Below are 23,608 nucleotides of genomic sequence, written 5' to 3'. Positions count from 1 at the left end.
AGTTCAAAGGGACTGGCCTTTTGCCACTCCCTGCCCCCACTCTCAATAGTCAGTTGTTAGCAGTGGCATACCCAGATCAGTGCAAGGTCAAGGGATGTGGGAAAGGCAACTAACATCTACAACAACTTCCAAGCAGCTTAGGTCTTTGTCTCAGGGTTTGTTTCTGGACAGCTGAACCTAAAACATTAACTTTAGTAAAATCTTTGATGGCTTCTAATTCCTTAAGGATAATCATTTCCCTAAGGACTAAATTCTATGACTACCTTGAGGGCTAGAACTGCAAGTTACTTATAATACTTCATACATAATAATTGGCCCATAAATATTTGTTGAATTGACTTGAACATGAAGCAAAATTGATATGTTTATAATAATAAACATTATTAAAAATCATACTTTTGTTTAGTACCTATTACTAAAAAATAAACTAGGCACTCTATTAGATTTATCATTTTTAAAATTCAATGAACAAAAAAGCATTGTAATTATGTCTCAAAAAAATACCCCCGAACTAGCCCAAACTTGTTAGATCCTTAGTGAATTAATGAAATACAAGAACTGAGAGTCCTGCTGAGTGTCATTGAAGCACAGAGGCAGCAGCTAAGAGATGAAAGTTGAAGGATAATAAAAGATCTGCCTTCTCAAAATATTTCCTTTGGTGATCTCTCCTTTTTGTGTAGGTAGCTGATTATGTCAAGGAAGTTTATAACATTGCCAGAACCCTTGAGATGGGCCAGAAGACCTACTCTTCAAAGTTGCTTTTGTCTAGATTTTAAAATGCTGCCTCTCCCAAAGAAGCTACCTAGTTCTACTGACTCTGCTTCATAGACACCGAATCTTCAGGGGATGGGCACGAAGAGCATAGGGATAACAGATGGGACACAAAGGTGCCATGTGTTGTCGCACTCAGGGTAATGCAACCTGGCTCTTGTAGGAGCAGTTGCACAGGGCTCTGGACACAGGACACACTAGAGCTGATGGAGCTGTCAACACTAGATCAGGTCAGCCACAGAAGAGAATGATCAGAACTCCAGGCATGGGAATCACAGCAGGAACAGATATAATGTGCCCTTGAATCTTTATGTACCCCTCTTTGAAGGCAGACTTGATCCTGAGGCAATTAGCTTGCCATCTTGGGGACTGGAGGAATAAAGGCAAGTTTTCAGGAAAGATTTATTTTTCAAAGGAAAAGGTCTAGAATATATGATGTTGCACAAGGTTGGGATATGTGTGTATCCAACCAAACCCTGAGCAATTCGAGTCAGTAGACAAGCTTGAAGTTCAGAGGTATGGGAGGTGAGTGATGAGTGTGGGGCGGGGGGCGGGGGGAGGCGAGGACTGGACAAAAACATAGGAGCTAAAGCAAGAACATGAGAGCATTAAAGAGAAAGCTAATGGTTAACCACTTTGGAAAATTCTTTGATAGTATCCATGTAAACTAAGCACTTGCATATTCTATTATTCAGAAATTCTACTCCTTTGTATATGCCCAACAGAAATGTTACATGTGCTCAGCAAAAGTTATATACAGGAATGATCATAGCACCATTATCTGTGATAGCTCCAACTGAAACAACTCAAACGTTCATTGACAGTAGAATAGATAATTGCCGTATATTCACATAACAGACACTACACAGCAATAGAAATATGCAATTACAGGCAACAATATAAATGAATCTCATAAGCATAATATTGAGTGAAAGAATCCAGGCACCAAAAATTACATACCTTATTATTTCATTCATATTAAGTACAAAAGCAGGCAGAAGTGCTGATTAGTGACTGCAAGTGGGCATGAGAGAACTGCTGGACAGCTGGTGGTGTTCTATTTCTTGATCTAGGTTATGGTTACTTTGTTACATTGGTGAGTTCAGTTTGTGAAAATTCATAGAGCTGTACACTTAAGATTTATTCTGTATGTAAATCATTCTTCAATAAAACAATAAATAGAATATGAAAAAGGAAAACTATTGAACAGAGAAGACAAAATTCACTTATGTCCTAACTTTGCCAAGTGGCAAACTCCATCTCACTCTGTCAATGTTTTCTGTAGAGTATGCAAACAGGGAATATGAGACTGATCTTAAGTAGTTGAACCATCGCCGGTTCACAGTGTGAAGGGACAATAGTTAAATTCTTCTAGCTTCCCACAAAGCAGACATCGCCACTATATTATTCTTACAAGTGATCCTAGATGTGCATTTGGATCTTATATTTTTTTAATGGTAATCACCTTTCGGAAATCTGCACACACCAAAATGCAGATTTATAAGACAGTTCCAGAGATACCAACAGCAGGGTTCCTAGATCTTTACACTACCCCTAACATGACTCAGTTACACTCTGACAAGTCTATGTTCTATGACATAATTTTCTACTCCCTTGTAATTTCTGCTGGAATATGGCTGAGCAAGGCTTCTTTGGCCTTAGTTCTAGTTTCTAAATTAAGTGCTTCTTCAATTCTTCAAATTCCCAAGAATTCCCAAACTCAACTTTCATGGTTCGATGACAAGCCCATGAACTGACAGCCCTTGAATCAGGTGGCTTCCCTTGGACTCATCCTCTGGGTTCTGGTGAGTCCTGGTCACATGACAGAAATCACCTGGCTACTTTACCTCTTATGGATATGGTGGTTTTTTATAGAAGGGGGTGGTCTGTCCAGTACTCAGACCCACTACTTCTCTATCTACCTTCCTCCTTTAGTCCCTAAAGTCAAATTCTCAATGCAAGTTAATATAAACTTACTTTTTGCCTGTCTAATCTGAATTTTGCTTGACTTCTGACCTATGTGTATTCAACTGCCCAATTTCCATGCAACAGTGATAGGATGAGCCCTTAAAATTCTCATAATATTCAGAACCTTCATCTGGGGCAAGTGTTTCTACCTCCTTTTAAGCCCAGTGATTCATCAGTCTGCTCGGCAGTGGCAGAGATGGCAAGTTCATGGTTTATTTCCTTTAATTTCCCCTGCTGCCTACCTTCTGGCTGCAATGTCAGTGAATAGTGGAATGGTCAAAAAGTGGCAGAGTGGAAGCAGAAGCCAGGGTGCTGAATAATGAGCCTTTGAATAGCAAGACCTGACTGAGTCAGGGGCTTCCTGAAAGGGGAGAATGGGCCCCTCTTGGCTGGGAGAATGGATGCCAACCTGTGGGAAATGCCACGGGATTCATTGGCCTTGGCAGGGTTATAAAGGCTCTGATTTCACTTGAATAAACGTTTCTTTAACACATCTCCAGTGTATCTCCACAAATCTGTTTTCTCAGAGTGTTCAGAATTTATTTTTTTTTGGTTCTACTGCTGCTCAAAGCAAGTAGGAGCCCAGGGATCCAGCTCCTCAGTGTAAAATAAACACAATTCTTCCTGGACCAGCTGAGCCAGAAGAAAATGGGACAAAAAAATGAATAAGACACAAGGCTAAAGCAAATCAAATTGTTGGGAGTCTTTTCTCACACTCCTCTCTCTGCCTGGTTGAATGAATGGATAGACATATATCCATTTTTCTCTACCAAGAGTTGCTCTATATACTCTTACTTATAATGCATTTTCTTACAGTTTTGCTTTCAAGGGCTTATTTATCCAAAACCATTGTCCCTCCTCTTTACCTATACACCTTCAGGCTTCTTCATCTGCCCATATCCCTTCTAATCTCAATGATGATCTAATACACATTTGAATGCAAAAGTGCCAATGACTAATGATGTTATAAACAGTGACTGGTTCAGGGTCACCTCCAGCATCTCAGTTACTGCCAATTGCTATTAATGATGGGCCTTGACCCTTCAGCCCTATTCCAGACCACTCTGATGACTTAGATGCTATATGGACAGAGCCCACTAAAAATACATTGCCAGCTAAGCTCTGAGTACTCATACTCTTCCAAATCAGAGTATCTCCCTCTCCACCACAGATGATGTCTGAGGACTGACCTCACCTTCTTCTCATTTGCCTCATTAGCCAGTTGGAAGCTGATATCTAGAATCTTCAGGTGCAGCATATCTTGTATCTGATACTGTTCTGATTGAAGGTGAACAGGCTGTAAGCATCCATGTCCCACTAGGAGCACATGGTTGGTTTTGTTGTCCTGGCCATGTGTAGCTGGAGGTAGCCCAGCACCCAAATGTAGAGTGCACTGGTGACATAACATTGAGTTGAGACATGCTTCTGCCTTCTTTGAGCTCTCGGATACAAAATCTATTGAAACAGTCTGTGAAGGGTGGTATATGGTGATAAGGGGGTTTGAAACAGAGGGATTTGACCTGTTCAGGGAGGTCAGAGGATGGTTTCTTGCAAAAGTGGAAATTGAGCTCAGATCTGAAGGAAAGAGTTAAGAGGGAATGTGAAGGACAGAGATCAACAGGTAGAAGGAAGAGCCTTCCCTGTGGAGGGATGGGCCCAGTTATTCCAAGAGTAAAAGAAACACAGGTTGGTGTACCTAGAGAGAGGAGGGTGAGCCATACCATAGAGGGCCTTTGTTTAAGGCTGCATAAGATCTGGTCCTTATCATAAATACTTTGAGGTTTTGCCAGATGGAAAAAGACAAAGAGTTAGGAGAGCTTCCAGTATGGCCAAGAGCATTCTTTTCATGATGGGTAACGAACTCTAAACTGGATAAGTAGGGAAGCGAAGAAAGAGAAGACTGATGGGAGAGAATGGAGGGGCCATGGACTTGTTGCCCTCATAAAATGGAAACATGGTCGTAGTGAGATAACTCAAGAAGTGAGTCAGAAAGGTGGGGCATTGGCCGGATCTGCCTTGGTCTTTTGAGATGGTCTATTAGGAATTTCCTCCTGGAGATCTAGAGCTGGGAAGGGAGGTGGTGTTGGGAGGTATACATGGGGGATCCCTGAGGAGTTAGCACCTAAAAAGAGGGGGAAATGTGAGGCAGGGAAGGAGATTTGAGCAGGAATCCATTTGTTTGGCCAGCTGAAGCTTGGGACAATTTTTATATTTTGCATATTTTTCTCTTAATATTATAAAAATATAAATATACCTCTATTCATTCACATATTATTCTTGACTATTATTTTTTCCCTGAGGGGGATTCTTTTAAAAAACACTTTGGAGATAATGCCAAACTCAAAAATGGTGAAAAGTAAAAACATTACAAGGAGCACCCACATACCCTTTACCTAGATTCATCCGTTGTTAACATTTTACATCATTAGCTTTACCTTTCACTCACTCTTTCTGGATAAGTAGGTATGTAGGCAGATGAACAGATAAATACAGGTATCCTCCAATCTTCAAAAGTTTGCTTTACATCACTTAGCTTTTATGAAAGACCTACATTAGTACCTGTTTTTACTAATTGAAGGAAATCCCAAGAAGATTTTCGCTTTTATGAAAAAACAATAAACCGATAGTGTCTATTGTTTGTTTTGTATGAGAAGTCGTATAAGCAATGCACACCCGGAGCAGTGAGAGTGGCCCCGCCAAGCTCCTTCCCTAGAAACTACATTCAGCATCTCTACATCAAGCCACTATAGCTTCGAACTATGTCTATGAGCATCTGTGCTCCATCTCCATTTATTCTGTGCATCATTAGCAAGACATATCCTAAAATAATTGCTTCTTTGCTTTATGCCATTTTGGCTAACAAAAGGTTTCATAAGAACATTCTACTTAGATGGTAGATGGTAGATAGATAGATAGATAGATAGATAGTTAGACAGACAGACAGACAGACAGAAAGATAGATAGATGCAGATAGATAGACAGACAGACAGACAGAAAGATAGATAATAGAGTCTCTGAACCATTTGAGATAAATTACCTACATCATTGTTCTCTACTTCTTAATATTTCAGGATGCATTTCCTAAGAACAGGTATATTCTCTTCTATAACCATGGTGGAGTTGTCCACCTGTGAACGTACATTTCTGTTGTAGCATTAGTTTTTCCTTCCAGTACTGAATCCAGTCTAAAGTATAATACTACATGTAGTTGTCATGTTTATTTAGCCTCCTTTAATCCTAAAAACTGCCATATATTTTGGACTATCATTTTCAATATTCCAGCATTTGCTTAGTTATCTCCCTATAGTGTAGAATTATTGGAGCAAAGGCTATGAACATTTAAGTTTTTTTTATAGTACAGTCTGTCATGTTTACCCCCAAACAGCTACCAGTTTTTGTTATGTGTACTATCTGACTGTATCTGTCTGTCTTATCACACATCTTATAGCAATGGGTATTACCACATCTTTGATGGTGATATCCATTTAGCAGATGTAAAATGAAATGATACCTTACCCTTAATCTGCTTAGCATTTCTTTTTATATAGGCGTATTTTCCCTTCAGCCTTTGTTCCTCTTGTCCATACCTTTTGCTGAGGTTTGGCCTTGAAAGCAGAAACTGTTTTGTTTGTTTGTTTTTTCATTCCCACCCTAACACCTAGCAGAGTGTTACAGAATAAGTGTTTTCGATAGATGGAAAATATCCTTAAAACCTATTTTTTAAAAATAGTAGTGATATAAGAAGGAGGTCAGTGGCTATTCTGAATGAAACAAAAGAAGCAACACAAACATCAAAAACCAGACATATTTCCGTTTTAATTTTCTCCAGCAGCATCTGGCCCCCTGGTGGCAGTTTGATGTAATTGCAAGCAAAATGGGAGAAAATAGAGACATAACCCATAGATATTGCTTTGACAAAAGTGTTACCTATGAAGTTAAAGATATTTTTTAAAATTCTCATTTGTCAAACAGGTTTTTGAATTTTCATCTCTTTCTTCAAATTCTGTGTCATTTGTTTCCCCAGAATCATTGAAAAGAGATGTCAAGGAAAATAGAAATTATGTGGTTAGAGACTAGGGAGAGAGATTTGCCTCACAAAACCTCCTTGGTGGTTAATGAGGACTATTTGTTAAATAAATGCTATTTTTATTCATAGTATTCCAGAAAAATGCAGTTTGGACAACATAAAATCAACATCTCCAGGATGAAAGCTATTTCTCTTAGAAATGATAGACCCTGAAGGATGTTTCATGAACTTTCTAAGACTAACCCATTACCCACATCCTTACCCAGTTTCTTCCTGCAGGAAATATTTTTAATGTACCAGTCCAAAAAAGGAAAGAGATAATTAAGTGACTGATAACATGCTTATGTTGTGTGGCATTTATTTCTACAGGACCGAGTCAAAGGATATAAGAATTTTAAATTTTAATAAATGTTCTAAAATTATTTTCTCTTTCTCTCAAGTCCATAGAAAAGTATGATTTTACCAGACTTTTATTAGATGCCTGCTTCATCATATTCTTGCTAGAACTGTGTTTTAAATCTTTTTATTTCTTATTAATCTAATGATTTGGTTGATAGACTAAAACTTCATTCTAAATTTTGCCCTTTTTAATTGGTAAATTTGCTAAATGCCAACTAATAATGAAGTTAAAAATAAGTAAAATATACTACCTTTCAGGTGTACAACATTTCAATGTATGTGGTGATCATAATACATTTGATCACCAAATCAAATACCCTTTACAAAATTAGAAAATATGGAAAACTAACTTTATGCAATTACAACACTAGATGAGATTACCAATCAGTGCTGCTCCAGGTGATAAAGTTACAACAGAGATAGGTGGCATATTGCTAATCAATAATTAAGGGTGAGTCAGATATCCAGGGCCATTTTAAGACTATCATGCTTAAAGCTGTTTATCAAGTACCACTTAGGTATTCAAATCTATATAATACAAGAGAGTTACAATGAAAAGATGATAATTGTGGAGATGAGTTCATTTCACCAAAAAATAAAACAAGCTATTAACTCTTAGTTTTATTTTTTCTTATTATTTTAGTAATCTTAGCAGAAATACACAGAAAAAAAGTCAATTTTCTCTTTTGCTTCCCTTTCAAAATGACTCACAGGGATGTTAGTTTATTAAAACAATGTCAGTGTGCTTATTAATAACAGTATCAGTTGAGTTTTCGTGTCATTAACATAAGTATTTTTTACAATTTTAAAATGCATATATCGCTTGTTCACATTTGGTGTATCTCATTAATCAATTTTGCAAATGCTTCATTAATGGTTTTCTTTTTAAAAACTTCAATATCTTTTTACTTAAACAGAATAGCAATGTTTAATAGGATATTAAAATAGAAATTTTTGTCTCAAGTTTCCACCAAGGTCTCCATAGGCTTAAAATAAAACAAGAGATGTCAAATTCTCCCACATTTTATAGTGAGGTTCTATGCAAAAGAGCTGCTTGGTGATCCAGCCAACAGTCACTTCTTGGGTATAAAAGGGTTGTGACATTTTTTCCTCCCCATCTTTCACCAACAACTTGGAGAAGGGGTTTGGAGGTTTTGCTTGTTCTCATCTCCAGACTAGTGAAAAGGTCACTGTGGGAATCCTCCAAAAACTTGACATCTTGTGGAGATTGAGGGTAATAAACATATGAACTATAACTTTAAAGTCCCAGTGCTAGTCATATCTCTCTGTCAATACTCACACTTGAGGGCTACCTACTTCCTAATGAGGGGCCACTGCATATTTATCATCATTAACCTATTTTATGGTTGCTGGCTTACAAATCCACAAAACATCTGGTCAGTGGGAAGTTGGATAGCAAAGCCGGCATATGCACTAATCATATTCAAGGTCACTATATTTAGGGTTGGCTAATTTGCATATAGTCAATCACAGCAAGGGTCTAGGCAGCAAGACGCTTGGGGGAACCAAGCACAGAGAAGTTTCTAATACAGAGAGTAAGAACCATGAGTACTCATAGCTTAATGGCACTTGTTCTCACTACAGGAGTGTTTGCCTAATGCTGGGTAGTCATGTTGCTGGCCAGAACCCTGGACTTCACTCACACAAGAGCTCTTCCTTATAAGACCCAATCCACAGTGATGGTGGTGGCAGACACCAGGGAGGGAGGGGGCATCCATGACTGCAAGGTGACTGATTGGCAAAACTCATCAAATTGAATAGTTGTAATTTAAGCATTTTATGACATAGAAATTTTACCTTAAAACATAAACAAATATTAATCTCTAGCTAATAATACTCATACTAAAGTGTTTAGGAGTGAAATGTACCAATATCTGCAACCTACTAATAAATGGATCAAGCAATAAGTAGACTGATATAAAGGTTTATGATAAAGGAAATAAAGAAAAGTGTCAACAATCGTAGAATATAGATGGTGGGTGTCTTGGTGCTCATTGTACGTATTTTTTTGTATGTTTGAAATTTTCGTAATAAAATGGTAGAAAAAATGTAAGTGAAGTAATTATTGTGGCAAATAAAGGATCTTGGACATACTACAGAGGAAATAAAAACAATTAGTGATAAATAATACATTTGGTTATGCATAAATGTTTAGAAAAACAAATTATGAAAATTGACTCAAGAGGTAGAAAATTTGTCTAAATGGATAATTTAAAAAATGATTTTTAAAAAATATTAAGTATGATTTAAGTGGTTATCCCAGAGCGTGGAAGTATGAGCTGGGAGAGTTTTGAAGCCCATGAAGGAGATAGACCATGAAGGTGCATTGAAGATAGAAAAAGAAGTGGGTGTAAGAAACCTGACCATGTTACTAGTGTAGCTTCCTGGTCTGTAAGAAAGGTGACAATTCTAGCCTCGCTTGATTACACTAAAAATTAAAACTGTGGTTTTCCAATTTGTGTGTGCATTGCAGTCTACTGGGCAATGTGTTAACACACCAATTGCTGGGCCTCACCTCCAGAGTTTTTAATTTAGGTCTTGGGAAGGGGCAAAGAATTTCCATTTTTAAAAAGTTCCTAGGTATTGTTGTTACCACTGGCCCAGGTTCACAGTTTGAGAACAAATGCCCTAAAGAAACGATTGTGACTATTTTAGTCATTCACATCACATACACCTTCTCTTTTAATTCTCAACAACTCAATAAGTAAACAGATCATTTGTTCAGGCAAATAATTACAGGCAGAGACTCAGAGATGAGAAAACTCACATAGGATTAATCTCCAAGGAGCATGTATATAATAATTTTGGTCATCTTATCTGCTTGATATCTTTCATTTCTATTAAAACATTATAATTTTCCCTCTTTTGAGGAGTACATATAATATCACTTATGTGGGAAGGTACTTGTTTTGTTCTTATCAGATATATATATCTTTAAGAGGTTCTATTTTATATTAAAATAATAATCAGTCATATTAAGGATTTTAAAAAGCATTTCGAGAGGCCATAATTAGTTTTGAAGAGTATATATTTTTAAAATTGGGAAAATGGAAACATGCCCACTTATCTAATCTTTCATAAATGCCACATGTAAGTGGAAGTCTGTATGCATGTTATACAAACACATACAATATATCGTAAGCAGGGGGCCTCCCTATATGTTTTCTTTTCATATCTTAATTTGGAGATTTAAAAAATGTTAAATGTGATGCCTTTTCCCCCATCCCCAACCGCTGTCTCAATGAACAGACAAGCAGAAAGAAGACAATGGTCACTGCTGACAATTGAATTAGTAGCTGGGAAGATGAAATGTAAAGCAGAAAAAATAATACAGAAATAGAAATCATGAAGGGAAAAAAAGATTTGGAGGCCAGATCTAGGAGACCTAAGTGAGACTAATAGGCATTCCAGATGGAGTAGATGGAACAGATGGAAGGGAGTTAATCACGCACATAATTGAAAATTTGCTCGTTTGTCAGAAGACTTGGTTTGCAGATAAAAGTGCTCACGGAGTTCCAGAAGCGATTAATGAAAAAAAAAACACACACTTCAGCACATCCTGGAAAAATTATGAATTAATGATAAATAGTAAAATGTTACTTTTCCAAGCAGAGGAAAAAGAGTAACATCAACATCTAACTGTGGCTTCGGTCCTGATATAGGCCCATCTCATAGTCCCTCTGTTTCTGGAACTTTCAGAATCTAGAAGAGAAGGAAATTTCTCTTCTACTTGGCTTCACTCTGTGTGGTGGATTAAAAAAAGCTGCAGATTCTTTGTCACTCTCTTTTGACAGGTGGACTTTGTTTTCTCCCCCTAGAATCTGGACTGGCCCAGAGGCTGCTTAACCAGTAGAGTGTGACAGAGTGATGCTGTGCCTGTTCCAGGCTTTGTCTGTAAGAGGACTAGCTACTCTGCTTCCTGCTCCTTAGAGGGCTTGTACTTGGGATAGCCTGTGAGGATGCCCAAGCCACCTGGAGAGGCCGCTAGTCAGCTTTCCTGTTGGTTTGAAGAGTATATCCAACAGATTGATTAGATTCTAGGCAAGATAATGAGTGGCCAGAATCAGGATCCTCTTTAGTAGACTAGGAGTGAAATTTCTAAAATAGAATTCAATAATCCTATCAAATTTTACTTCCTTCATTACCTAAGTGGGACTCCTTAAAGGAGGTATCCAATAGATTCTCTATACACAGAGAATTGCCTCCCCTTCCTAGAAAATCCTTTATAATGGAATTAAGCATAGTTTGTGTATGTGTGTGTGTGTGTGTGTGTGTATGTGTGTGTGTGTGTGTGTGTGTACTCCTCTGGAGCCCTTGTGATAGCATTTAATCTTCTTCAGATCTAAATCTTCTGTCTGGGTATTATGAAATGTAGTTTTGGGGCAAACAGCAAGAGATGCTCCTGCTTGTCTAAGACAAAAGAGACCATTGGATTATTAGACCATGAAATGTCAGGAGTTATTAGCTGAATGATTGTACAAGTATTGTTACCATAATGATACCTTTAAAGAAAACCAGGAAGGACATGGATCCTATTGGAATCTTGTGTTAGTCATGGCATGTCTTTTATTTTCTGTATTCCGATGCTTTGATATCTGGGGTCTTGCTTACCCTTCCAGTGCTAAGCCAATTCCTAGAGATAGTAAACAACTCACACGTGAGCATGCTTTTCAAATATAAACAAACCAATCCAGAGCCCACAGCCCTACTACCTCCTTTATCAGGCTCTTGTACTCAGGACCACTATCCATCTGCTTAATCATTCCAGAGCCAGATAATAGACAACCAGGGACATCCCCTATGTTCCAGAGCCCACTGAAATTATTCAAACCATCCAATTCTAAACCTGCTTACCTTGCCTCTCCATTTCTTCCTGTGGAAGCCACAGTAAAGGCTCTTTCCCACGGTTCTCTCTCTCTCCTTCTCTGCCTATGACCAACTTCATTTTTTCTTCTTTGGTCCCCCATGATGTGACATGTCACCTCCTCTTAGGAACTGTGAGTAGTAAACTATCTTTTCAATGACAATTGTCTCCTGATATGTTGTCGTTTCTATGTCTCAAATTTTCCATTAATACACTATAATTTAAAACAAGCCTCTAGATACTGGAGCCAGGCTTTACTTTCTTCGGGATGTTTAAAGATATTTATCTTAGTGATTGATCATGCTGATGGGACAGCTCTGTCACTGATCATTTTATCACTATACAAACATGTTTAAAGTAATCTGTGGTGAGTTATATTTTTCAAAGATGGTGCAACACTATCTTTCATATAACATGCTCTTTCCACTTATTTTCTCCCCTGAATCTTGTGATTATGGCAGAACTAAAGCATAATAGCAAGGCTAGGTAATAAAAGGCAGTATAGCTTCTGCCTAGTTCTTTTGTGGAACATTCACTCCAAAAACCCATCTACCATACTGTGAATGAGCTCAAGTAGCCCATGCAGAAGACTATGTGCAGAGTAACTAAAGCTTTCAGCCCACCACCTTGGCTGAGCTCCCAGCCAACAGAAAGAACCACTTTGTCAGCCCCATGAGTGTGCCACCTTGGAATCGAATCCTACTGTCCCCAGGTGAGCTATCCCAGATGAAGCTGAGTGGAGCAGAGGTGAGCAGTCCTTGCTGAGCTCTGCCAAAATTGTAGATTCATGAGCTCAATAATATTTGTTGTTTTAAGTCACTGAGCTTTGGGGGTAGTTTATAATGTAGCATTATATAACTGAAAAGCCACCCCATCAGAAAGTCTCCTTTCAGCCCACACTAAAATATACCCGAAGTTTATGGAAACTGCCAGCATATCTGGGCCTGGGGCTGAGGCAGATTTGCTAAATCGGAAACACAGTCCCAGAGATTCTGATTTAGTTTATGGTGGATCCTAATGAGCATCCAGATGATCCTAATTTGCTTGCACCTAGAACAATTACATTAGAAACTGCGAGGTTGGGACTTGGACATCTGTATATTTTCAAACTCCTCAGGTGGCTCAAATGTATAGCCAAAGATGAGAAACTTGTAACTAAAAAAAAGTCAGAGCAGTGCTTATCAAACTTTAGTATGCATACCAATCACCAGGGGATCTTGTTAACAATGTAAATTATGATTTAATAATTCTGAAGTGGGATCCCAGGTCTATCTATCTAGTTTTCATGGGATGCTGATGCTGCTGGTCCCAGGACCACACATGGAGAAGCTGGGAATTAAAGCACTCATGAAAGAGTGAAGCAGAACTATCTAGGTAAAGTGTCCACTGAGGTATTAGCATCTGCCTGAGAGCCTCTCATTGGCCCTAGGGTAAGAAGGAGCAGGAATTGATGAGGGGCTAGGGAATTCAGTGTTTGCCAACTCAGAGGCTGCAGTGAATGGCCTCCTGGCTTCTAGGTTTAGAATCAAATAAAAACATCCCCATCATCTAGCACTAGGCTAGAGTCTATGATAATCTTAAATGAGCCAGGATATGATCTGCCGCAGGGGGCATTTAGGGAATTATACCTGTGGGTTCTGTGGTCCATATAGACTTTCTATGAGGGAGAAACTGGTCAAAGCCACAGAGCTGGGCCTCCAGCTACTGATGTCTCTTCACTGGTAACCTCACTGAGAATCTTGGACTGAGAGGCTGGAAAACAGCTGCTTTCAAGTTCCAACAGCATCCAAAGAATGCCTGAGTAAATGGCCCTGTTTAGTTTTGCTCCAGGCTACAGATTAGAAGGCAAGTTGTTTTTTCCACAATGTCTTCAATTCCAGAGGAGCAAGAATCCAGATCAAAGTAAGTAATATTATCCACCAGGGTCCAGGTTATGACTCAGAGCTCAAACCAGCTTGTGGCCTATTTTTGTTGTTGTTGTTGTTTGTTTGTTTGTTTTTTAAATGGTCCATAAGTGAAGACTGAGTTTACATTTATAAAGTTAATTAAATAAATAAATAAATAAATAAATAAATAGAAATGACTAACAAAAACCAAAGTTGACTATATGACAGAGACTATACGTGATCCACAAAGCCTAAAATATTTATTATCTAGCCCTTTACTGAAAATGTTTGGTAAGCTCTGTTCTAGATTAAAAACTCTAATGCCTTTCTCAACTGTCTTCCCTGCCACTAAAAGAACAGGAATCCTCCAGGCATATTTTTTTCAGGAGTAAACAGGAGATCTACCCATGAGAATTCTGAAATAATAACCGAACACACCATCATCCCTAAATAATCTAGAAATAGAGATCTAGGAGAGAATAATTTCTGTTCTTTAAATGAAGAGGAAGCAAGAAGTGAATGCCTTTCATCATAATACAATTTTGTGTTTCTCAGTTCTTTTGTACATTCACTTTTCTTTACTCCTCTATTTTATAGTTCCTGTTTCCTCCTTCCTATTCTTCTGACATTTTAATTCAGGAAGCTCAGTTTTCTTTTTTATGCTGAAGCAATCATTTCTTTAAGAGGGAAAAAGAAATGAGGGAAAAGTACTCTTTAACAAAATTAGGTCTCTTCCTATGAAACTTTGTCCTGAAGAAGAGAAGGATCCAGGAAACCAATTTTATCAATCAGGATAAACTAGCTATTATAACAAATATCCCCCAATTGATCATGGCTCACCACAGTAGAAATTTTTTTCTTGTTCATGAAAAGTCAAATGTGGATGTTTCCAGTCAGACACTGTCTTCCTTGTCTGAGCAGTGTCTCAGGAATTTAGCATCCTTCTAGCTTGAGCACTGACAGTCTCAGGACATCGTGGAAAGGGTAGGGGGAAAGCATGAAGAAAGCACACCAGATACCCACCTAGGCTAGGTTGTGACATATATCACTTTTCCTCACATTCCATTGGCCAAAATGAGTCTCATGGCCCCACCTAATTGCAAGAGAGCCTGGGAAATGTAGTTTCTGGCTGGACAAATCTCATAATCTAATGTGTGAAAGAAGCCAGACATAAAATAGTAAATCTGGCATGATTTCATTTATATAAAGTTTAAAAATAGGTAAAACTAATTCTATTCTATTAGAAGTTTGGATGGTGGTTACTGTTAGGTGGGTAGTGAATGGAAGGGACATGAGGGGCCTTCTGGAGTTCTCATGTTCTTTTTCTTGAGTTGGTTTCTGAGGACATAGGTGTGTTCATTTTGTGAATACCCACTAGGCTGTGTTCTTAAGACTTTTGCACTTGTCTTTTTGTTGTACTTTATTTAAAAATTTTATATGTAAAAAAGCGATACTAGGCAGAATGTTTGGGAAATAAAGAGAAAAATTAACCCCTAAACTGACTTTTAACTCTTTTACCATGTGTAAGGTACTTTATTTCTCTTAACCTCAGGTTTATCATGTGAAGTGAAGTAATAATAGTTAAAAGTGAAGTAATAATAGTTACCTTGCTTGGATTAAAAGTAAAGTAATAATAGTTACCTTGCTTGGATTTTATTGAAGATGATGGGGTCATGGAAGCAGTGCCTAGAGTACATTATAAAAGAGACTCTCAGCTGCTAGAGCCAGGCCATCTCTGTATAGAAGATGGTTGGGACAACACTACCAAGGTTCTGCACAGCCAGAAAGGGAGGTAAGAATGAAGGGAATTCGAGGCAAATTTCTTTTGTAAGAATATTAACTCTGAAGACTTCAAGGATGACTCAGATTATGTAAGGATGCTAATAATCTATGGGGAGAGAAATATATAGCACATAGAAATAACAACTATAATATAAGAAAGTTTATAATATTATCCTTCATATTTTATTTCACTTATGTGAGTTTAATTATGCACATTTGGCAAATATACACACGCAGAGAGCTCAGGAAGGGAGCATGGGTTAGAAGGTGTGCATCATCTGTTCCCAACTCCCTCTCAGCTCTCTATGTGACAAGTGTAATTCCAATGCTTAAAGAAATAATAATTTCCACACCACACAGCCCCTAAGTGCACACCAACGACTATATTTCAATCACTCATGGCCAGGTGGTAGTGGTGAAATGGGCATCACTGTCTGGTGTATGTATTAAAACCTGCAGAATTAGTGGATGAGAGAAAGTTCTATAGGAACTTTCAGCCATTAAGTGACAAAGAATTACAGAATTAGAATAGCACCTTTTTGCAACTGCTAATGAACTAATGGATCTTGGCATTGAACATCAATGGGTGCTAACATCACAAGAATAGACAACCAGACATATGTGCCTACTGACAGAAGAATTCAACACTATCTATGAAGTTCGTCTCAAAAAAATCAAACCTATCTGTGATCAAACCTTTAGATAAAAAAACAAAAACAAAAACACAATTTACAGGAAATACAAGGGATAAAGGGACATTTTAAATTACACCACAGGGATGAAATCAACAAAATTCAGATGGTGACAAACTCTACATGAGCAAACAACCCAATTTCTTCAACAAATAAATCACAAGGGCAAAAAAAGGGAAAGAATAAAAGGGAGGCTGTAGATTAAAAAAAAAAAATCAAAGACATCAATAAACTACCATGTGTGGACCTTATTTGGTTCCTCATTAAAAATGTTTTTAAAAAGGTTATGACATTTATGAGATAATTGGAAATTTGAACATTGTCTGGATGTTCAATGATGCTAGGAAATCATTCATTTTCTTTGTGTTTGAAAAGGTATTGTCATATTAAAAATAAGCCTATCTTTTAAAGAGGCACTCTGAAAGCTATATAGATGAATGATATTCAGACATGTGTCAGAATGACATGTCATATGAAATGATATGGCAGACACGTGTTTGAAAATTTTATGGAAGGGGAGAAAGTGGATGACAGTGTGGGCAGGGATGGTGGTGGTTGAGTGATGGATACATAGGAGTATGGTTCATTGTTCTATTGGGATGTTTTTGTATTGGTTCAAAATTCTTTTAAAAACCACTTTCTATATATTTATTTTAAAATGTGCATTTAGGGCAAATGGTTTTGAAAAAGTATAAAAATATTTTATGTATTAATCCAACTTTAATATTTACATGGTCCCTTAAAGGATTTCTTCAAAAATGTATTTCAACAACCTCTACGATATTCTTAAAAGTCAGAACATTTAAGATTTTCTAATAGAAAAATTTTAATATTCACCTACAAAAAAATAATGAAACTGGAACTGACATCACTAATATTTTAAAATATAAGTATGTCCCAGCTATGCTATACCCATATAAGAAAAATCTTCATCACTAAACTATAATAGTCCTAAGTAGTGGCATTTCATTTAAGAATAAAGCACAGAAAGGTTTTATAAAAGAAAACATATCATTATTAAAAAGTTGAATTCTTCAAACAAAAATCCTATATCTGAGGTTTAATTTCACACTACCAAGTTTCCATATGTACTTTGTAAACATACACTCATTATAGATGATCAACTTAAATAAAACCAGTTATCACTAAAAAAGAGAGAGGATAAAAAAAATTTCAGTGCAAAAAAATGCATACTAACTAAAGTTATCAACTGACAACTTTAATATAAAAATCACAACTTAAATCCCATTATGTAAAGTAATCCTATAAAAACTTTAAATAAGTTTAAAATAAAAAGCTTTACAACAGTATCAAATTTTCCTTTTGTTAGTATTCTCTAATAAAAACTTTGTTTTGATTAGCTTTTATGATCATCAAGAGATACTGATTTGAAGTTAAATAGTGCTATTGCTATTAGAGGACTTATTTCTTTATTTTTTACATCTTGAAGTTGTCTACTACAAATGAAGTTCTTGTAGAGGCCAAGGGTGCATCACTTGTAGCTTTTCACTAGGTAACAAAGACGCAGTATTGAAGCAAAAATTGAAGTTTTAGCAGCAATGGCCTTGGTCCAAGACAGAGAAAAAGGTGGTTTCCTACTCAGAGAGCCTTTGTTGTTTTTCTTATTATCGTTGGCAGAAATGAAATTTTTCCTAGCTTTGAACTTAGAATTTTAATTTCTGATGTTGGAGCAACTGATTGGTCTACTACAGGTTTTAGAACAAAATCTGGGGTTTTTATAAGGACACTAGGATCAATATTTGAATCTATTCCAGATAAACTGAGCTTAAAGGAATCTTTCTTAATCTGAGAATTGTCTGTATCGATCATTTCTGCAATCAAACCTGAAAGTGACAAATCCTCAAGGTCTCTTGTAGGAGAAGCTTTATGAAATGCCAAATATCATAGAGATCCTGTTAATTTTGATACCAGGCAAAGATTGATACTGATTTGCTAGTTGTGACAGGGGAAAGGATCCCAAATTTAGATCTGTGAAACTGGCAGGTGACTGGTTACAAAGATCAGGTAAAGTAAAACATTGGCTTGGATTGTTTTCTCTGTGGTCCTGAAACAGTTCAGTTAGGAATGAACTTTCATACTGGCAAAACTGCAAATTCTTATTTTTTTGAAATGTAATTCTTTGAGCTTTGTTCAACTGAAGAAACACCACCAAGTTCAGTCATTTTATAAGCATTTAAATCATCAAGGGCCATGTTTTCCAATGAGCTACTCAGGAGCAAAGAATTATTTAAATTTCCTAAACTGTATTGTATTGTAATGTTTTATAAATCAAGTAAATTAATTATTTTGAATAAATAAAGAGTTATTAGGTGTTGTGTTCTTTATCATTAATGATTTTTAAATCTGGTATTCTTTGAATGCAGAATCATCTTTGGAAACATTCAGAAACAAGATCTTTATGAATTAGTATCTAGACTCTTTAAAAGTGGACTTTCTAAACTATCTGTAGATGATAATCTCATTGATGGCTGACTTTTATAATGATCTCCTGGCATATCATCAATCTAGGTCAGCTAGTGATAGCTCTTTCGTTAACTTACATGATTTTAGTTTCTTTTTACCTGTAGTCTGTCAAGTTGTTTTTTTTTTTTTTTTTTTTAATGGAGTAAATAGTGACTTGGTACAAATGAGAAATTATGATAAATCCATGTTTTACTACTAGACTGGAAAAATCAAATGGCTTTTTACTGCAGTCCTAACGCTTTGCAGACTGTGGACAAGACCCTTGAACATTATCAGCTGAAACTTCAGAGTAAGATAATAAAACTCCTTAATTTTTGCTATCTTTTCTGTAGTAGTTGCTCCCTCACTCTTGACCTTCAAATTCTGCATTTTATCTTGTTCCAGGACCAATGACAAAGACTTCTGCACATCAAACTTGTTCTTCAGAATTTCTTCGGTCAATACGTCATCTAGCACAGCATCTCCAAGTACATCTCTTGTGTGATCAAAGCATGAATAAAGAAGAGCTTGACCAGTTCCATTTAGCTGATGGTTCAAAAGAGAATTGGAGAATTCTTTCAGATCTTCCTAATCATAGTCTTCTACAGACTCAACAACCTGTTTGTCATGTTGTGAGTAAATAAACTGAGTAGCTGTTGATGGTGAAATACAATAATCATCCTCTACAGACTGGCCATAGAGATCATCATCTTCAAAATCTTCACTGTAGGTATAGCCTCTAACATTTTGATGCCAGGCCTTGGCAATGGAGAGGACACTAGCCACAGCCCCTTGAAAAACACCCACTCAGATAATGATAAGTTGCCAACTGCAGCCTGGGGAACATCTGTAAGCCATCTTGGCTCCTAGCAGGACTCTGCCTCAAAAATCTTTATAACGAAAAGTAAAAAAACAAAAACAAACACACAAAAAACTTAAAACCTTATAATATGGTGTCAGTATCTAGGAAGAAAATCCTGTAGACAATAATGGTGCACACATTTTCAGGAAGTGCTTTAATGCCAATGCCCTTGGCACAAAAGATAATATCGATACCATCTCTGGTAAAATGGAGACCTAAGTGATTCAGAATTAAACTCCAAATGTGAAGAAGTCTTAAGAATACTTTAAACAATCTTATCTGTATTTTTCCTGTATACTTTCCTTTTTTATTGCATGAGAATGATAGATGATAAAAAAAAAATGTGCTTAAATGAATCTAATTCATTATAGGGATAAAAAAACTTCAATAGGGCTAAAAAAAATTACTTTAAAATAAACAATTCTAACTGATAGAATGCATCATGTCTGAATGGGAATTGGTGGGGTTTTTTCCTTGAGTGATACATAAAATGATGGTGCGCTATTACTAACTTTTTAGTTTTGATGAAATACAAAACTTTTCCTAGTTGTCTAGATGATTTGTTCAACTGCCAGATGGGGGAAAGTGACTGGTTTAATGGGTTAATTGAAAAATGTTTCTTTGCTATTCTTACTTGGCACTTTAATAGTTTTTAAAGGATTCCTTTTTCTGGTTACTGATTTGAGTATATAAAATTCTCCTACTCAAAGTCTGCTCAAGACAGGAAAGTTCTGGGAGACTCTATGGTGACAACCTTGGTGGCAGCTTTTATGTAGATGCTTATCATCTCTCTGGCTTAACCACTTAGAATAGAAGAAAATATAAGAAAAAGATTCTTGGTGTCAGCTAAGAATTCCCATTCTATAGAGATAAGTTTACAGTGTATATATTAGTTACAACAGAAATATGGGGGTACTATCCTAGCTAGTGGGAGACAAATGGCTGTAGGAGCTGGCAAGAACTTTAGAGGTCATCTGATTAGAGGTCATTGTAATTTTACAGGTGAGGAAAATAATGCTCAGATTCTCCAAGGTTAAACTGTAAGCTGAACCATCGCTAGAAAGTGGGTCTCCTGGATTCTAAGATTCTGTGCTAAAAGAATAAGCTTCTAAAGTTCTCTAGAAGTATATCCTAAGATGCCTATTCTTGTGAAAGTGATTTGTTGGGGAAGAGCTCTCAGGAGAAAGGAAGCGAGGAGAGCAGGAGAGGATAGGAAATAAAAACTAAGCAAAGATGTGGTTTCAGGTGCAGATAAGATTTAGCCTCATCCCAAGGGAAGTGCTGGAGCAGAGATTCACTGCAGATTTGGTCTGACCTTGAGGCAAGAACGCTGGCCTTTTGAACCCTGTGTCAGCCATTCACTGTGGGAAGCTGAGGATTGGGCAGCCATGATGCCCTTTTGTTATTGGCTAAATTATGTCTCCCCTAAATTTTTATGTTGAAGTCTTAATCTTCAGTACCTCAGAAAGTGACTGTATTTGCAGAGAGGGTATTTAAAGAGATAACTAAGTTAAAAAGAGGTCATTAGGGTGAGTTCTAATGTAACTGGTATCATTATAAAGAGAGGGAATTTGGACACAGACACACACAGAGAGAAGACTATGGAAGACTCCAGAAGATGATTTTTTACAAGCCAAGGAGAGAGGTCTCAAAATAAAACCAATGTTGTCAACACCTTGATCTCAGACTTCTAGCCTCCAGAATTTAAGGAGATAAATTTCTGTTGTTTAAGCTACCTAGTCTTTGGTAGTTTGTTATGTCAGTCTGGGAAAATAAATGTACCTTTGACCAAGGGCAGTTTTCTGGAGAAGGGAGCACCTGTGCATGGTATTATTCAACAATACTCCCAGCAGCCGGGGGGCAGATGCCCTGGTTGGCAAAGGGGTTGGCAAAGAGTTCCACTGTCTAAAGTAGTGGAGTAGTACCAAGGGATCTCTTAAGAGGGTTTTCTGTAAACTTTTAGAAATCGGCAAGTATTTAGCTTCTACTACGAGTTGTTCTCAGAGGATACAGAGGGAAAAGGGGAGAGGGAGATGAATTACTTGATTGCTGTGATCTTGCAGCATGATGCTTTCAGTTTTTTCCCAAAGCAGAAATGGAAAGAAGATGGAGCATGACGTGAAGCAGAGGAGGGGAAAAGCGTATGGCTTTTTTTCTTAATTAGGAAGTAGCAGAACCTGCTGGGCAGGGAGGGGCTTCTAGAACAATCTGCTACCTCTCTTCAGATCACAAATTAAAGTATGAATCAAGATTCGGGAAAAACATGGCTGCTAACACTGACAGGGACTGAAACTGAGAGTGGCAAGTGTGATTAAATATCTACCAGAAAATAAAAACGCATTTTTAAAGCTTTTATAAAGTAGGGATCCAAGAGGCTTAGACACCACCTACTGGAAACCAAAAGGAAGGTGCCTTCTTTGCAATAGGCTAAAGAGAGACCTTTATAAAATAAATCTTCTTTCTGGAAAAAAATCAGAATACATTTCCATTAATGCCCAGGTGGAGAAATAGTCCATTAAACACCATGAACAACCAAGATGACAAGACATCTCAGAAAGAAAGAGAAAAATCTCCAGAAAATAAGCTTACAGACATAGAAATATGCGACTTAAATGACAGAGAATTCAAGATGGTACCTCTGAAAAAACTCAATGAAATCCAAAACAATTCAAATCAACAATTTCAGGAATTGAAAAAACAACTAGATGAGCAGAGCAAGGAGATTGAAACCCTCAAAAAGAACCAAATAGAACTTCTGGACATGAAGAACACACTGCAAGAGTTGAAAAATAAAATAGGAAGCTTGGGAAATAGAGTTGACCAAATGGAGGAAAGGATCAGTGATATTGAAGACAGTAATCTAGAAATAAATCAGAAAGAAGAAGAGAGAAACCGAGGAATGAAAAATAATGAAAGAGAAATTCAAGGACTAGCTGATACCATCAGGAAAGGAAACATAAGAAAATGGGCATTATCGAAGGCAAGGAAAAGGAACAGGGATTAGAAAGCATTTTCAGACAAATTGTTGATGAGAATTTTCCAAAGACAGGGAATGAGCTAGAACTTGGAATTCAAGAAGTCAACAGAACACCCAATTATCTCAACCCAAAAAGGCCTTTACCAAGACACATTGTATTAAAATTATCAAAAATCAGCGACAAAGACAGAATTCTCAAGGCAGCCAGGGAGGAAAAAAAATCGGTAACTTATAAAGGAAAACCCATTAGATTATCCTTGGACTTCTCAGCGCAAACCTTATAAGCCAGAAAGGAATGGAATCTATAGTTAAGCTATTAAGTTAAAGGAACTACCAGCCTAGAATAATGTATCTAGCTAAGCTCTCCTTTAGATATGAAGGAGAAATTAAGACTTTTCCAGACATACAAAAATTGAGGGAATTCTCCACTATGAGGCTTGCACTACGGGAAATATTGAAGGAGGTTAGCTTACTTAAAACAAAATGACGAAAACAAAAACAAACAAACAAACAAACAAAACATAATTAGGAGTAAAGAGACTATTAGGCAAATAGAAGCAGAGGAGTGCAACCCTTACTAAGAACAGGGCATTATAAGCTTAAATAATAAGAAGAGAATTGTTATAACAAGATAGTGATGAACGTTCAGCATACATAGGAACAAAATGAGAAAACAATGACTGAAAACGGGGGTATTCAAAGATCCAAATTCACAAAGGGGAATGGAGATAAGGCATGCACAGAAGAAAATGGACGACAGTGTATATATATAACTATCCTTCACATATTCATAATGGTAAGCACATGCCAAAGATTCAGAACCGAAGTATATAACATAAAACAAGAAGGACCAGAGGGAAAACCCACAAAAGACAACCAAAATAAAGAAAACAGAA

At 37.0% G+C, this 23,608-nt stretch overlaps 1 pseudogene; it reads right to left on the bottom strand.

The window, feature by feature from the left end:
- Positions 1 to 17,748: 17,748 nt before the first annotated feature.
- Positions 17,749 to 23,608, bottom strand: part of LOC102880037 — a 14,282-nt pseudogene continuing 8,422 nt past the window's right edge.

Source organism: Pteropus alecto, unplaced genomic scaffold, assembly GCF_000325575.1.
Source record: "Pteropus alecto unplaced genomic scaffold, ASM32557v1 scaffold45, whole genome shotgun sequence".
NCBI lineage: Eukaryota > Metazoa > Chordata > Mammalia > Chiroptera > Pteropodidae > Pteropus > Pteropus alecto.
This window is presented reverse-complemented; position numbering and strand designations above follow the sequence as displayed.